The 17,316-nt window shown below is 36.1% G+C and overlaps 1 long non-coding RNA gene across 1 annotated transcript; it reads right to left on the reverse strand.

Annotated features, from left to right (window-relative positions):
• Positions 1-375: 375 nt before the first annotated feature.
• On the reverse strand, positions 376-3,082 carry LOC121239589. The gene is made up of 3 exons (XR_005935323.1): positions 3,065-3,082; positions 2,881-2,964; positions 376-592 (listed from the first exon to the last, which is right to left on the reverse strand). It is a non-coding gene; the product is annotated as an uncharacterized LOC121239589 (long non-coding RNA).
• Between the last annotated feature and the right edge of the window lie 14,234 nt (positions 3,083-17,316).

Raw genomic sequence — 17,316 nt, forward strand, 5'->3', positions numbered from 1 at the left:
TTGAATAATGAGCATTTACAAAAGCCTTGTGATTGGGATAAGAATGGAAATGCATGATTTAGTTAGGTTTTAAAACATCTCTTGGTAAAGCAAAGCTAGAAACATCATGCATATGCTTGATGGATGCTTTAGTGGTAATTTGGCCTTAATCAATCTTAAGTGTTGGGATGAACTTATAGGACTTAAACCTAAGATTTTAAATTGTTCCTAAGGTTATATTCAAATACTGATTTTCTGCATAACATGCATCTTATGTTTATCTGTCACAACCCCGTCCCAAGAAGGTCGGGATCGCGAGGTGCATGCCTATCCTTTTACTTTCTTTCTTTTCTTTCTTTTTCTAATAACACGCGATCGGCATGGACATGAAACACGTGCACTCTAAATTTTTCATTTAATAAAAGGGAACACCTAATGGACATTCTATTTGAACATTCATCCATAAGAGGCTCTCAGAGTCCATCCCAACATAAAATGTCTATACATAACATAACCCATCATTCGTAACATAACTGTTCTCGTTAGGGAAGGTCCTAAGCGTCTGCCTCTCCCTCTGCAGTAATGCCTTGCTCCCCAGCCTTTTCCTCATTACCTGGACGTTTAAAATATTTAACACAAAATGAGTCGAATACTCAGTAAGTAGTACACCATGCAGTGAACATACTAGGCATCTATTCTTTTCTTTTGAAACATGCATACATAAATAGTTTTGCTAATTCTTGACAATGCTTTCATGCATAACAGTTTAAGGAATAAGCCATACTTTCATGCATAAACATTTCATTGCTTTCATGCATAAACATTTCTTACCTTTCATGCATAAACATTTCTTTGAAATAACTTTACGTTTCACTTTCTTTGGCCGGTACACACTATTACGCCCCGTGTGTTGGGGTTAGCGGTCTTCCTTTGGACCTGGATTGCTCCCGTGGCCACAGGTTGTGAATCTCTTTTTCAGTCAGGGGCAGTACTGAGTGCACTACCAGTACTATTTACTCGGCATTGCAATCTGCCCATTCCTTTGGTACCCTTTTCATTCATATGGCCTTTACATAGTTTCATACATTAAAGCATTTATTCATTTAGTCCTTTTTTTTAATTCATGTCAGTCCTTTCATTTAAACAATTCATTCATGGAAAACGTCATTTAAAAGCATGAACTTAACATCATCTTTTCATTTAATAGTGCATTCATGAAGAAACATCATTTTTAACGCATGAGCTTAAACATCATTTTTCATGGCATCCATAAAGCGTCAGTTCGTAGGGACAATTTAACATCAGTTCATAGGGATATCTTAAAATGTTTTCCTCGCATCATTTAAAGCATCAGTTCATAGGGATATTTTAAAACACTTTCTTCGCGTCATTGAAAGCATCAGTTCATAGGGGCATTTTAAAACTCGTTTAAAGCATCACTTGAAGCATAAGGCATGAGACATTCATTACCTTTCATTTGCAATCAAAATATTTTCATCATCTTTCTTACTTCGATGCACATGCATTTTATGAATAAGATACATTTTCATGCTATACTACATATAAGAATAATCAATAAGTTTATTGAGAGCATGTATGGAAATCTTATGACTTAGAACCTATATGCATGCATTACCTTATACACATACACACAATTATGATCGATATGGTGCTTAACAGAGGCTATCAAGAAAGAGTTTGTACATACTATATACATTTACTCTTTTCTTAGAAGAACATTTGCAATAAGAGAGAGACATTCTTTCATAAAGAGAACTTGGTGTAAGAAGCATGGTCATAGCTACTTACCTCTATGCTCCTCGATACTTCCATCATTAATATAGATCCTATTCCAATAAATAGCATAAGCGTGTTAATACTCATACAATATTCTTTAGTCATCCCCGAAAAAGAGGAAGCCACGATATTACAATCTAACGTCACCTCAACTGACAATAGAAATAACTTAAATATTAAGACATACTAGCTGTCCATGGAAGGCTATTTAAAAAGCTTGCATGAAAAGTAGTTAAGCGTTTATAGGCTTCAAGCAAGGTTTTTTTGGTTCAAGCTCACTTTGGGTTATGGACATTAGGAGATAAAATATGGAATTCTTAACAATGAGCTTTAAAATAGATTTAAGCATCTCAAGTAAGCTAAACAAGCTTAATAAACATGCCCTTTAAATCAACTTGTGGTCTCTCATTATAAAAATGTTAGCTTAGTAATATTTTGGACTCTTGGGTTAGGTAGAATTTAACTAAACGAGGGACAACATAAACGGGCTGTTTTTACATCAAGACATGGCGTGACATGGGCTTAGGGGAACTTGGACAGCTTTGCATATCATAATATATCATACAAAAAAACCTCTTCTATCATCTAACCAAGCTATAATTTATTCACATAAGCAATATGTTAATTAGTTTAGATAAAACCTCCCATTAAAATTAAAGTAGCATAAAGTATGGCAAAGTCATCCATTAAGAAACTGTAAAAACCTTTAAATACTTAAACTTATGATTTACTCACTTAATACCTTTCAAAAACAATATATAAAATCTCAAAACCCAAGCAAAACCTCTAAACTGAACCTCTAGTATCCTAAAAAATAGATTACCAACCAAACCTCAACACAAGGCACATAATACCAACATATATAATTTAAAATCATTTTAATCATCACTTATGATTAAATCAAGTTTAATAACAACATACTATTTTCGAAATATAGGAAAATACATAGCAAAACAACTATAATACCATTCGGTTTGGGCCAAAAACAAGGCATACATATTTATTTGCAATATAGGAATTTAACTACACCAAAACACAAGCTAAAACAACTTAATCAGCTTCCAAAATCATATTAAAATAAATAAGTCAAATTAAGATTTTTACCTTAAACTCTTAGCCTCTTTCAAGATGCAAGATAGAGGACCAAATAGTGGTAAACCCGTGTGGATGAAGAGCAACACAATATCACTGTTTTAAACCCCAAAACCGAAACATCATGGGTAAGAAAATAGTGGAATTCGAAACCCACAAGTAAATCACACTAGGGAATAAACCAAAAGTTTATTACCTTTAATATTTCACCATTGGAAGATGAAATCAAGCTTTATTTCCAAGCTTTGAGGCAAATCCAAAGATGAATATGGAGAGAGTATACTCATATGGCTTGGAGAGGATGAGAGGAAAATATTTTTCTTTGTCCCTTGCTATGGAGTCACAAGCTTGAAGGAGATGAGATGTGTTTGTTTTCTTGAAGAACAAAAGGGAGGAGAAGAAGAGAGGGAATTGGTTTTAGCTTGGAGAAGAAGATGGAAACTTTTTATTTTTCTTTTCCTAAGTGTAGTCGACGGTTAAGGGACTAAGATAATTGATTTTGCCTTTTGGTGTAGCTTTGACCGATGGGTGCAAAAGAGAAAGAAGGAATTTGTTCCTTCTCTTGTAAGCCAACGTGTAAGGGATAGAAAAGGAAATTCTGTGGCTTACATAGGAAGCTTACGTCCAAGGAAGGAAAAGGGATTGGTTGATTTGGTCAAAAACTTATCATACAAGCTTGGGAGGAGAACATGAAGACTTTTCTTTCTTGGTTGCTTCCTACGGCTGAAAGGGATAAAGGGCTTTAGTTGCTTGGTCAAAACTTATCACACAAGCTTGGAAGATGAATGGTGGAGATCTATCCACCTCAAGAAAGCTTTTCACCTACCAATCCAATGGTAGAGATTAATTGGGTCATTTTCTAAATAAATAAAATTAAAGGACTTAAGAGAGATATTTCAAAGTATTAAAATAATACCCTTGATTTATTTTAATAAACCATATTTTAAAATAAAATATACTTATCTGAAAATAAAATAATTGGAAGTAATAAAAATATATTTATCTCAAAATATTTAACTTAAAGAATTACTGAAAATGACGTAAGGACCTACGTAGTAGGACTCGGATATTACATTATCATTTATCATGCATAATTTATTTCTGTGCACATTGGTTGATAACTTACTAAGATTTTAAGTAAATCTCACTCCTTGTGGATCCACTATCATTCTCCCAGAATGATAGAAATTGTGTCAGGATTAGAAGAGGACGAACAAGATGGACCAATGGATATTATTGGTTGAAGAGGAGCTAGACCTTGATCGAAGATTTGATGTCATTTTGATGTTTATTCCATTAACTCTACATACGATAGAGCATATGAGAGAGTAGATCTAACTATTAAGACTTAGTTTAAGTATTTGTATTAAGGATATGCTATCTTTAAGTTTGAACTTATGATGGTTATTAATGCAATTGGGATCTTTAGTTCATTCCGACATGAGTTTTATTTTAGTCACCCTTACTCTGCTGCAATTTTTGCATACTGCTAGTTACATAGTAGGATGCATTACATATTAGTTGTCATGAACGAGGGTATATAACTAACCATGTGTTGTATGTCCCAATGCTCCAAGTCTTTATTCCATCCCAAGTGATGACCTGGGGCCGTCACAGGAATGGACTGGTTATCCAAACCTGGGGGCGAGACACTTGTCATACATGCAGAAAATGATGAATCTTAGTGTACCCTAGGCGTGTGGATAAGAGAAGTATTTAAAGGAGTACATTTAAGACACTCAGGCATACCACCAAGAGAGAAACCGAAAGGGTCATTTGCGTTTTCAGCAAAAGTTTCTCCACACTCTCCCCTCTATCCACTCTCACTCCTATCACCAAGAGAGAAAAGGAAAACCTAGTTCACACTTGGTCCACTTTGACTATCGATCACCCATTTCTTCAAAAACCAAGTCTTTCATGGCAAGATAAGTAGTGAGGAGAAACCTCTTGGATGTTGTTTGGCCATAACTAGGGTTTCATGTAGAGTTTTACTTAGTCACCACTTAAGGAAGCATAATCTTGAGTGCTATCGCTTTTCGACCACTATGGTTTGATTGGAATGAAACCACACTTCTTATTACACATACACACATGCTATACACACATACTCGACCCTAGGGTTCTCATAGCATGTGTGAACATGTTTATGAAAATCACAAAAGAGGGCTCATGACCGATTAGGGTTAGGAAGTCTAAAACCTAGTGCACAAAACACATGTTTGGTTTTAATGTTTGCTTTCAAATGTCTAATAGTTATACTGTACACTTTCAGCTTGCTTGATCATTGCAAAAATACTTTTTGGAGTTTTGTCAGTTAGCCTCTAACTTACTCTTGGATAATATATTTATGTTTTTGTGTAAACTTTTCATTTTGGTTACTTGTTTTGGTTAATGAAATACTATTTTGTTGCATGCCATGATTATACCTTGTATGCTCATATGATTTGCTGGAATTTCTGATTTAAATGACATGTTTGGAGTTTGGAAAATGATATATGTCATGTTGAGTCTTCATATGTTATATTCATATTTATGTATCTGAATGTACTAATTTTTTCAAGCCGTTCACGTAATGTATTATTGGCTTATTGAGTCAAGTACATGGCATGGTTACATGAAAAAGAAAAAGATGTACCTCACAAGTACATATCACATGTTTTTGGGTTGTGCATTGAAAGAAAAAGATTTTTTTCACAACCTCAATGCTAAGATGGGGTAATATTCTAGTGGAATTCCTTTATCTACTCTAAAGTATCTAAATTAGAGTAGTAACTCCAGGGTTGATGAAGTATAGTCAACGGATTTTGAATGGGTTCTTTTTAAAGGATTATGGAGGGAAGTAGCCACACTTAACGCTAGTGAGTGCAACACATTAAAAATACAATGAAGGCAAATTGCAATTTGTCGTATCATATTGTAAATACAGTGAAGGCAGATTGCAAACTATCATATCATATTGAATTAAACATACTCACACTAGGTCAAAGGGCTAGCAACGTGATGAGGTAACTAGCAGGGAACCCACAATTCGTAGGGATAACCGTGAGGTGTTCACTTACATTGTTATATGGAATGATATCACAAGTGAATAATGAGACATGGAACTTTGTCATTTTGTTTCATCATTATTTTGTTACATGGTTACAAGATCCATGGTTTTTGAAAAAATAATCTTGATGTGCAAAAAATGTGTTTTTGTCAAAGTACATGTATGTTCATGCATTCAGATTCATGGTTTAACTTATACATGTTTATGTTATCTCTATTGTGTATGTTTTTGGTTTAATTTGCTGAGATTTCTTGAGATCTTATTTTTGTAGTTTCCATTACCATTTCTTTAGGAATGATAGAAATTGTGACAGGACTAGAGGACAACAATGGGGGAAACATAAATGTGAAGAACGTAGGAATGAGGATCCTCAAAGGAAGCTTAGCATCTAGTTCTTGACCTACAGATGAGGATAGTCTTGAGGACGCTGTGATCATGGAAATCCAAAGGTTCTTAAATCAGAATTTTGGAAAATGGAATGAAACAATGTTGGGATTACATCTGGATAATTTTGGGAAAAGGGTTGTGGTTTAAACCCTTATTTTGTGTTGGAAGAATTTTTTATCAATATAATTTTGGGATAAATAGTTTTCTTGTTTGGTACCATATTAAATTGCTCAACCTATGATTAGTTTTAAAATTTTACATTGCAATTATAGCATAATGCTAATAACATGCTAGGTGTATTCCATGTTAACTGTCATGAACTCGGGTATGCGACCTTGTGTTACATGAGCCGACACTTCAATCTCCATCAATTCCCAAGCAAGGGGTTTTGGGGATGTCACAGTCTGCCACCTTATGGTGAGTAACCTTATGTGTTTTGGATGATGCAAGACTTTGAGGTTAATGAAAGGCAAGATGCCCCTTTTTGTAAAGTATAGTATTTTGGAACTTGTTTGACAATGTTGTCACCACGTGTTTTGTTTCGACTCCGTTGTGAGTTTATAAACTAAATATTTGACGTGTACTTCCCTCTAGATTACTACATGCCTACTATTCCTTTGGTGTGTTAACAGATCGGCCAACACCTTGGCACCACAGAACCTTGCCTAATCTTTCATAAAGAATAGGGTGCCACACCTTTCGTTTAAAAAGGACCGATTCTTGTTAAGTTGGTTGAATGCCACTCTCTTAGAAAATGTTTTGGCCTTGGTATATGGCCCTCATTCTTCACAACATGTGATACCCCGTATTTTAGTGTATTTTTTTTTAGTGAAAGATTATTTTAATTAATTTAAATATTGTTTTTTTTCTGGTTTTAAAATTTATCAGATTTCTCATTAGATTTATTTTATAATTTTTAAGTTGTGAAATTTGCTTTGATGTGCTTTCTTGATATTAATTAGTGTTTGCATTTAAATTACTCTTTGCTTTAATGAATAATTTTATTGTTAGACTTCAATTATTATTAATTTATTTTTTATTTTTATTTTTTTTCAACTTTTTCCCCCCCACGCATGGCACTACCCAGGCATGTCTATCTCTTTTCTTTCTCTAGGGTTTTCTTATCACCCATATAAATGTACATTTTCATCTTATACCTTAGAAAACTGCCCTGTATCGTCGCTGCAACCAGCCTCAAGAACCACCTAGCCTCTCCTAGTTCGACGCCAACCTCCATCTCCACGTAAAATCGACGCCCATCCCTCCACCATAAACAACCATCATCAAGGCTCAAAGCCTCACCATGCGCCACCACCTCCTTCACAGCCTCAGCCACTGCCACCAGCGTCCACCTAATCAACAACAACTCGAGCACACCTTCTCCTTTCCACAACCTAGCCGTGGAGCGTGCACCCTTGCAGAAACTGTAGGTTAGATCACCATGAACCACCCCCACTGTTAAAGCTCCTTCACAACCAACTCACAACCGCTGGCCAGCCACCGGATCCAACCTTGTAACCACCATGCAAGGAAGCCACCCACCAAGGAACCTGCAGTCACACGGTGAACCTCTGTTTTTCACAACTAAAAATAGAGCAATCCACATACCGCAACTCCTCCACACTGGTTGCCTCAGACTCAAGCAACATCACTGCCCAGCCATCGAGCTCACCACTGTTGACGTCCACCTAGCCCTTTGGTCTGCCGCACGCCACCTCAGGCTCACAGTGAGCTTCATTCTCTCTCGCGCCGAGCTCTCTCTCCTTCTCACTCTCTTTTTCTACGTAAAGCTCCTATCTCTCTCTCTCTCTCATTAGCTGGTCTATCTCTCTAACCAGTGTTCTGCCGCCGCCCCCACCACCTTAAACAATCGCCCAGCTCGCTGCCTTCGTGCCCTGCATCGCTCAGCCAGTATTGCCCCATACGAATTTATACTATGATTTATATGACCCTATCATTTTCAAAAGGGTCCATATGTGTTTTGTTTAATCCTTATAATACCCTTATCATCAGACTAATTATAGGTTTATCATATTTCGGTTTATATATATTAGTAGGTTTTGTTTTAAAATACAAGATTTTATAAAGGAAATAGAGAAAGATTTGAGATATTATTAGTGATAATATATAAATTTTAAGAAGTACATAGTAAGTGCAAAATTTTATTTAGAGATCTTTAAAGAGAAACTAATTAGTCTATTTTTATTAAATGAAATTTTTACTTCCTAACTTTTAATCAGTTTTGTTATAATTATGTTAAGAGAATTTTTTTAAACTAGAGATATATTTTTGTGCCATAGTTGTATTTTAGTATAATATTATTATGCAATTTAGAAATGACTTAGAGTATAATAGTGAGAGGAATTAAGTGGATATTGATAGTTTTAGAAAATGATGATATTTTAGGAATTATGAGAATTTTAGGTTTTGTGGATTTAAAATAGGTTCTTTTAGTATTTTAGGTTTAAATATTGAAATAAGTGGTTGATTGGAAATTTATGGGAATTACTTGATTATTTTATAGGTGACGATTGTTAATTGTTCGACATTTTTTAGAAAAATTCTGAAAGGGCTAAGAAGTCCAGGAAAGTGGCGTTCCTATGCTAGACTTTGCATAAAAAGAAAATGAAACGAGGTTGATTTTGAAAATACACATATTTGCTTTGAAAAGAAATCTGAAAACAACCTCAGATATGTGTTCTATATATGCATGAAAATTTTGTATAAGAATAAGGTATTTTTCTAGTATGACTGGTGTAGACATGAACTTATTTTGGCATTCTGTTATTGAACTGAGAAAAATGAGTGAATATGAAATTTTGGTTTCTGAATATGAAATGTTTTAATTGTCGCTCTGATTTTCTGATAATATGTATTTTTGAGATTTGCATATGGAAACTGAAATGTTTTGTTTCTGCATTCTGAACTCTGTGAAAATGCTCATGTTTATATACTAGTATATGTCCTCTACTTACTGAGTTGTTGATAATTCACCCCTTATCTCCATATACTTTTCAGATAATTTTGATGGTTCAGCTGGAGAACAAGAGTAGGAAGTTTTAGTAAGGTGTGATGATCGTAGTAGAATAAGTGCCTCAGGGTACAAGTACTTATTTTAGAGTTGTAGTTAGTAAACTGATTTATTTTTCGAGTATTTTAATTTGATGAGTTAAGGATATTTTTGAGTTTTTGGATAATTTCTAATTTATGTTATTGAGAATTTCTTTGTTGTCCTATGGAAGAATTTAGATATTTGGATTGATTAAATGGATTTGTATTGTATGGAATTTTTTCTAGATTTTATAGTTGTGATATTTAAGTATTAAGAGCTAACTCTCTGGAGCTCTGGGAACGGGGCGTTACACACCAGGTGTGGAACTTTCTTATCTCCCACTTTTCTTCTCAATCATGGTCTTGAATTGCTAATTTGAAGCTCCAACTTCAATCTCTCTAGTATGGTTTCAAGACGTGTGGTGAAGTTTTACAAAATATTGAACTCTTGGTTGACCAATTGGCTATAGTTGGAAAGCCTGTTGATGATGACGATTTGATCCCATATATCATCAGTGTTTGAAGACCTCATGTCATGCATTTGTTTCCCCTTATTCTTTTGCTACCCAAACCTCATCTCTTGCCTTTGATGAGTTTCAAACTAACCTATTGATTTATAAAACGTTAGTTACTAACCATAATTCTGGAAGCACTCAAGATGCAGGTTCCATTGCACTCTACTCCCACAAAAAGAAAAATGGCCCTTACAAGCCCCAATGCCGTAATGGTCATCCAAAACAACAGTACTCACAACAAACTAGCCACCCTTCCAAGACCACTGCATCTTCAGGTGACAAGCACTCAGATAATATATTTTATGCTGGCTACTGTGCTCCCTACCAATTTGTGTGGCAAAAGTGGACATCAAGCCTCAGATTGTTTCCCTTGCAGGAACTTCTCATACTAAGGACGTCACGATCCATCACAACTAGTTTCCATGGCCACCAAACAATCTAGTTCAGATGAAGAACAAATCTAGTTTACAGACAGTGGTGCTAATGCACGCAGCATTGCAAACCTCAACAACATTACCATCACTAAATCTTATAATGGAGGTGAAGAACTTGTCGTAAGAATGGTTTTGGTTTGTATATCACATCCACTAGTTCCATTTAAATAATATCTTACACTGGCCTAATATGCCGCGAAATTTTTATTCATTCGCATTTCTTGTGAGGATTATGATTGTTGGTTTGCACTCACATCCAAGCTTTTTCTTGTGAATGACAATCTCATGAGGCGGATTCTTTTACAAGGGCCTAGTAAAAATGGTATCTATCCCATCAAGTTTGCAAATTCTACTACTAAAGTTGTTATGCTGCCTTCCTTGGAGTCTCTACTGTTTCTTCACTCGGCACCATCAGCTTGATCATCTAGCTGTAGATATCCTACAAATGTTGAAGGTGTCTTATCTCCATGTCTAGGGGTGACAATAAATCATTTGTATGTGAGTCTTGCCAATTAGTCAAAAGCAAGACTCTCCCTTTCTCTAGTTCCTCTTGGATGTCTACAATTCCTCTTGATGTAATACATTCAGATGTTTGGTGTTCTCCCATTCAATCAAAAAGTGGTTCCAAGTTCTATGTCACATTTATTGATTACTTTTCTAGGTTCACATGGATGTTTCCCTTGTATGCCAAATCTGATATCTTTAAGTATTTCTTACAGTTCAAATTTTTTGTTGAAAAAAAGTTTGGCAAATCCATTAAAGCTCTACAAACTAATGGTGGTGATGGATTTGTGGCGCCCCTGGCCCCCGAATGTGGTTTGGCGAGGAATCCCAATGTCTAGAATGCGTGCTGAATGGCTAGATCCCTTATGTTCGTGGGGATCTTGTGTGCTCGTATGCCAAGCACACATCTATATCAATGTCACAACGAAATACAATAAGGCCATCAAGAAGACTATTATTAATTGTACCAGAGATTTGTAAACTGCTCTCCCATTAATATAAATATCCACAAGTTACTACCACTTCATCCATAATATAACTAGAAACCAAAATTTGTTCATTGCCCGACTCATATAAAAATACACCGTAAAGTCTTCGTCGCCCAAATACAATAAATATCCTAAATTTTCAAAGGATTATAAACTTAATGGGGTCAGGCCCCCATGGCTATTCCTCAGGCTGCACTAGTCCCTCCTGCTCAAAGTAAGCCTCCTAAACTTCATCTTCATCAAAATCTATAGTTTAGAGGGTCAAAACCATAGTGGGACTACCATAACGAGATTGCATTGAAACCTTAGTAAGTTGAAACCTAGAACAATACTAACAATATAATATATAAATTTTATGTAAATAAAAGCTAAAATCACATATATCAAAAGTATACTGAGAAACAAATTCTCCAAGTAAAACAACATAGCCACGAACCATCGTAAATCTATACGAGCACCTAGTGCCCAAATACACTGTAAAAATCTTATCTCCATATCATATCATATCCCAAATCTCAGGTCCAAAACAACACGTGGAGTCTTTCCACGACATCAATGTGGGGAGTTTCTCAACCCGAGTCAACATGTGAAATCTCTCCACCAAAACAATACGGAGAATCACTCCACCTAATATGGGGAACCTCTCAACCCAAGTCAACACGTGGAATCACTCCACCACATCAACATAGGGAGTCTCTCAATCTGAGTCAACACATGGAATCTCTCTACCAAAACAATACATGGAATCACTTTACAAAATCAACACGGTGAATCTCTGAACCCGAGTCAACACATGGAATCTCTCCACCACTAACACCCATTTTTGGTTTATTAAAGCATGTCACTACAGCCCCCAAACAAAGCTTGTGCACAAACCGGGCTCATTTCGCTACACCATTGGTAACGATCACTCGAGTGACTTCATAACAATCGATGCTCAGTTTTGCACCTCGCGCATTCATGTCCTACCATCCTCTAGCCTCCACAAGTAGAGAGGCAACAACATCGACCTTAGAGCGTTTCCATCCTGCCTGATTTCGTTGTCACCCGACGACAACTCAAGGGATGTTAACTCAATTTTTAAGCGCTCCTGAGTAACCAGAGAAGCTCCATCGAGATAATGCCCCATCCCGACTTGGGGTTCCTGATACACACTTGACCTAGAAATCCTTTTCAAACTAATACATTAAGTACTTTGCAATCACATCATCAAAGTAATCCATTTTCATAATGAGAAAATGTGCACTTTCATGAGAGAAAAAGACTCAAAAGTAGACGATGAATGCCCTGAACATACCCATAGACATTTACCCCACATTACTACCTCCATCATAGAAGTGAACCATTGCACAGAAGTCGTTCAACTCTTAGTCACTAAAGACCTTGAGCTTAACCTCCTCCGTGAAGTCCCAAACATAAGAAAGAGAGAAAATGTATCGAAATACTTAGAGATCTCAGAAGTGAGATGGGGAATGATGACAAAATGTCTCTCATATGTTGTAACACCCCTCTTAATTAACTCATAATTAACCCTTAAGTACTCTAGATTAGGCTTTTATTTTTGGGTTAATCACTTTCATTAAGGTTGATAATGGGATTAGCATTAAAGTTGATACTTAGTGTTAATGACCTAAGGATTAGAGAGGCAAGCCTATTAGTAATTTTGTCGAGGCTTTTTAGGACCCAAGTACATTCATGGGCCTAGCCTAAGAAAAATCTTGAACCAAGCCCTTAGGAAATCAAGGCTAGTCTTGACCTAAGTATAGGAAGGTATAAGGCTTTTGGTGTAGATTGGAGGACCCTTGGCCCTTTTCAAGCTCATATGGCCCAAAGCCATGTTTGGACTCATTTTACCATTCAAAAACTAAAGGCCCAATACACCATACCATTGGTTTCCTTAAGCCCAAATCACACTCAAAGTACCCAAATTAAGTTTTGAAAATTGGCTATGGCCATTAACTATCATACTTGAGGTTAGTGCACTTTAAGCTATGCGTTGAAGCTTAATCATGCTTAATCTTTTCTTAAACTTTTTAATTCGAATTGTCTTGAATTAATACTCCCTTAAACCATGATTAGATCATGTTAATACACTAACTAAACCATTCCACATGTCATTAAGAAAAATGACATAACAAGCACAAACCATGCTTCAATCGATTTTGTGCATTGCCCTTTGTAATACTTGGACTGTTTTGCCCTTGGGCCCAACATTTTTGTGGTTTATCCTCAAAGGTAATATGGTCCTTAAACACCTCATGAGACCCTCCCAAACTTAGTTTCAGCCTTGGAAGAAATTGGTTGCATCAACCAACTCAAAGAACCAAACCGGGTGCACCTTGGTCTAGTTTGTGTAGAAACCATTTGGATTAAATTTGAACCAGCCTCCTACCATGGTTTGCACCACCACCCCATGCCACCGCCTTATCCACTAAATTAACAAGAAGTCCCATGACCATCATGAAGGATTTTGATTCATTTTAGCTGCCCAAATAGATCCAAAACCGAACTGATTTTCTGCCACCACAAAACCACCTTCATCCACCTGTTTTCAAGGGTGGTTTGAGGGATCTTCTGCCATCCAAATGATGTCCCACGACCTGAAGCCATCTACAAGATCCTTGCAGCTACTGTGGAGAGGAAATGATGGTGGTTTAGGGCACTATTTCATTCTGCATAAGTGACCTAAGCTCATGCAAGCAAATCTGGAAATTTTCCAGATTTGAGCACCTCCCACTTCACCCAATCACCAAGCACCCAAACCAACGTCTCTCACCCCTTGGCCACCTATAAATACTTCCCTCCCCTTCTAATTTCAGCCACACCAGAGCTCCAAGCATCATCTTGAGCCTTGAGAGAACTTCCCCCTCTTAGAGATCAAAAGAGTGCAAACCAAGTGAGTTTTGGTGAGTTTTTGAGTGTTCTTGTGTAAAGCAGTCTAGAGTGCTTGGAAGGCCACGAAATTTATATGTTTCCTTCATTTTGATCTTAGATAGAATTTCAAGCTTTGTTTTCAAGAGTTGGTATGAAATTTGGTTGAGTTTTGAGAAGGTTATGATGCTTAATGCAAAACCGGGTCAATTAAAGGAAGGTTTGAATGATTGAATGCTTTCAATTGGAAATTTAGCTATGTCATGTCCTAAGCATGATTTTATATGATCTATCATTGTCCTAAGATGATTATGGAAGGTTAAATTTGTGATTAGAAGCATGTCATGATATGTTTTAAATCTATCTTATTTTGATCATCAAGCATGAATCGGTTTTAAGCATAATGATGATTAAGGATTCCTTAGCTTTGATTAAGTGTTGGAATGGACTTGATTACTCAAGGATTAGACTTCATAATTTCCCTAAAGATGTCAGTGATCATTACTGATTAAATAAAATCTCATATGCATGCATTCATACGGATAAATAGTTGAAATACACATAGGCATCAACTAGGATGCATGTCAGAGGTCGGGACTAAATGGATAGGTTCCAATTTGAATTTTGAAAATCTAAGGGCATGTATAGTTTTAGAATGCCAAAAATATGAAGTCCATGAAATTTGAATAAATTTGGAGTTCATTTGCACTTAGTGAAAATTTAGGGCCTAAATGGCAATTTTTCAAAGTCTAGGGGTATTTTTGTAAATACTCAATTTTTTTGAAGTCTTTGATTTAGAACCTATCTATAAGAATATTAACCCTAACTTAGTACACACACAATTTACGCAGCTACGACGCTAATTTCGAATTTTCCAGGAAGTTTTTAAGTTGGCCTCTAACTTACATCTTAATAATTTTTTTATGAATTATTGATAAATGCTTCATGTATTCATCAATTATAATTTTGGCCATAATTTATCATGTTATATGACACATTGAGTGCATACTTATATAACATATGACATTTTCACCATTTTTGCATATTACATTTATAAAAGTCATTTTTTTTGCATGAAATTTACTACATTTGCACATGTCATGAAAAATATTTTTCAAAACATTGTATGAAAATCATTTTTATCGCGACCCCAAAGGATAGGATGGGGAATTATCCTAGTGGAACTCCTCTGTCCACTCTGGAAGATTTAGTAATGGAGTGGTAACACCTAGGTTGACGAAGAACAATCAACAGGCTTTGAATGAGTTCTCTTTAAAAAACACCAAAGCGAAGTCAACATGTTATGACACCTAACGCTGGTGGGTGTACATGTTATGATTTTTATAATGTTATGTTATTTACCAGTGCATTGAGAACGAGTTTATAAACAACATAGTTTCAACGTAAGTTATACTACGGTCACCGGCTGGTACTCACAGTGTATATGGGGAACTGTGACATTATTACACGTTATGTTATTCATTAAGATAATGATGTAAGTCTATGATGATGAAATTTTTATGAAGAAGTTATGTCTTTAAAAAAAATAATGATGAAATTACTTAATGAGTAAAAACCCATGTCTTCATTTTTTTTTTTTAAAGATGTTGAGGAATCTGGATGGGAGACATTTTCTACATTTCATGCATTGCATATTTATCATTTTCATGATTGATTTATCTTTGTGTTAGTTAGTTGTTTAACTTACTGAGATTTCGAGTAAATCTCACCCTTTTATGTGACCACTATCGTTTCACTCGGAAGGATAGAAGTTGTGTCAGGAATCGATTAGGACGAGATTGATGGAGCACTGGATTTGCATGATTGAAGAGGAGTTGGATTTGGAGAGGAAGCTAAACTTAATTTTGATGTTCATAGCCCAAGTCCTTTATGCTTTAGATCATATTAAGATAATGATATGACTTTGTATCTATGCTACTTTAGTATTTCAAGCATGACGATTATCTAATGAAGTTGAGATGTTTTAGTTATTTTGGCATATTTTTCACCTTAACATTTAATTTCCGCTGCGATTATTGCATACTGCTAGTTGCATACTAGGATGCATTGCATATTAACTGTCATGAATGGGGATATGTAACTTTGTGTTACATATCCCGACGCTCTAAGTCTTTGTTCCATCTCAAGCGGGGGATTGGGAGCATCACATATGTGTAGCACTATTAGTCATGGTCCTGACCGCTCTCATCTTCGATTGGCTAAAGGATTAATTGTGAATCTAGGTCGTCGTCCATGCATACACTGGATTGAAGAATGGTAGGACTGAATAGAGGGGACAAGACTCATATGTCCCTACAGCTTGCCTAAAAAATAGATGCACAGTCTACTTGTGAGGGTCACGCCAAAGCATTAGGAGAGACCACCAATGGAGTTGAGTGGAAGGAAAGATGACAAACCATTATGTGAAATATAGTCGAGGGTGCTGCGAATTGCCGATATCCTATGTATGGGCAAGCACCTTATGTAGAAAGCCTAACTAACACGTCATGGCACAAGGTGATAAAGGACTTTTCACCTAATCGACGAAATGAAGAATCCCTGGATGTATCATATGTTGGTGTCTTCGAGTTAGTTGGTCGGGTAGACACTCTTCAGTGCAACATGTATATCTATGTGTGAGTGTCAACTTGTATTGGGGTATAAGCAAATTGACTTGCACCATGTTCGTCGGGTGGGAGAGATTCCTCAATTTCAAAAGATGGACCGACTCATCCCCTATTTGCCCATCAAGTGATGGATGTTTTGTGTGAGGAATATCTATGTGATGATTGTGAACTACTAAGTGGTTAGTGTTATGGGTTTTACGTGTTTGAGAAGAGGGTCATTGCAGTGGCAACATTAACAATTGAATTAGGTGTGTAATTTGCCAGAGGGAAGTACATGTATAAGATGTTTAACTTATGAAAATGGAATTTAATCAGAACACAATGCGGTGACAACATTAACAATTAAGTACCATAATACTAAACTTTAGAAAAAGGGCTTCTCACCCTTCATGAAAACCTCAAAATATTACATTATCCAAAGTACACAAGGTTAGTCTCCATAAGGTGGCAGAACGATTACAAATAGTCACCAAACTTAATATTGTACATCTTAATTGAAGGCACAAAGTTGCTACGGTAGGT

The sequence above is a fragment of the Juglans microcarpa x Juglans regia genome, chromosome 7D (assembly GCF_004785595.1).
Source record: "Juglans microcarpa x Juglans regia isolate MS1-56 chromosome 7D, Jm3101_v1.0, whole genome shotgun sequence".
Classification (NCBI taxonomy): Eukaryota; Viridiplantae; Streptophyta; class Magnoliopsida; order Fagales; family Juglandaceae; genus Juglans; species Juglans microcarpa x Juglans regia.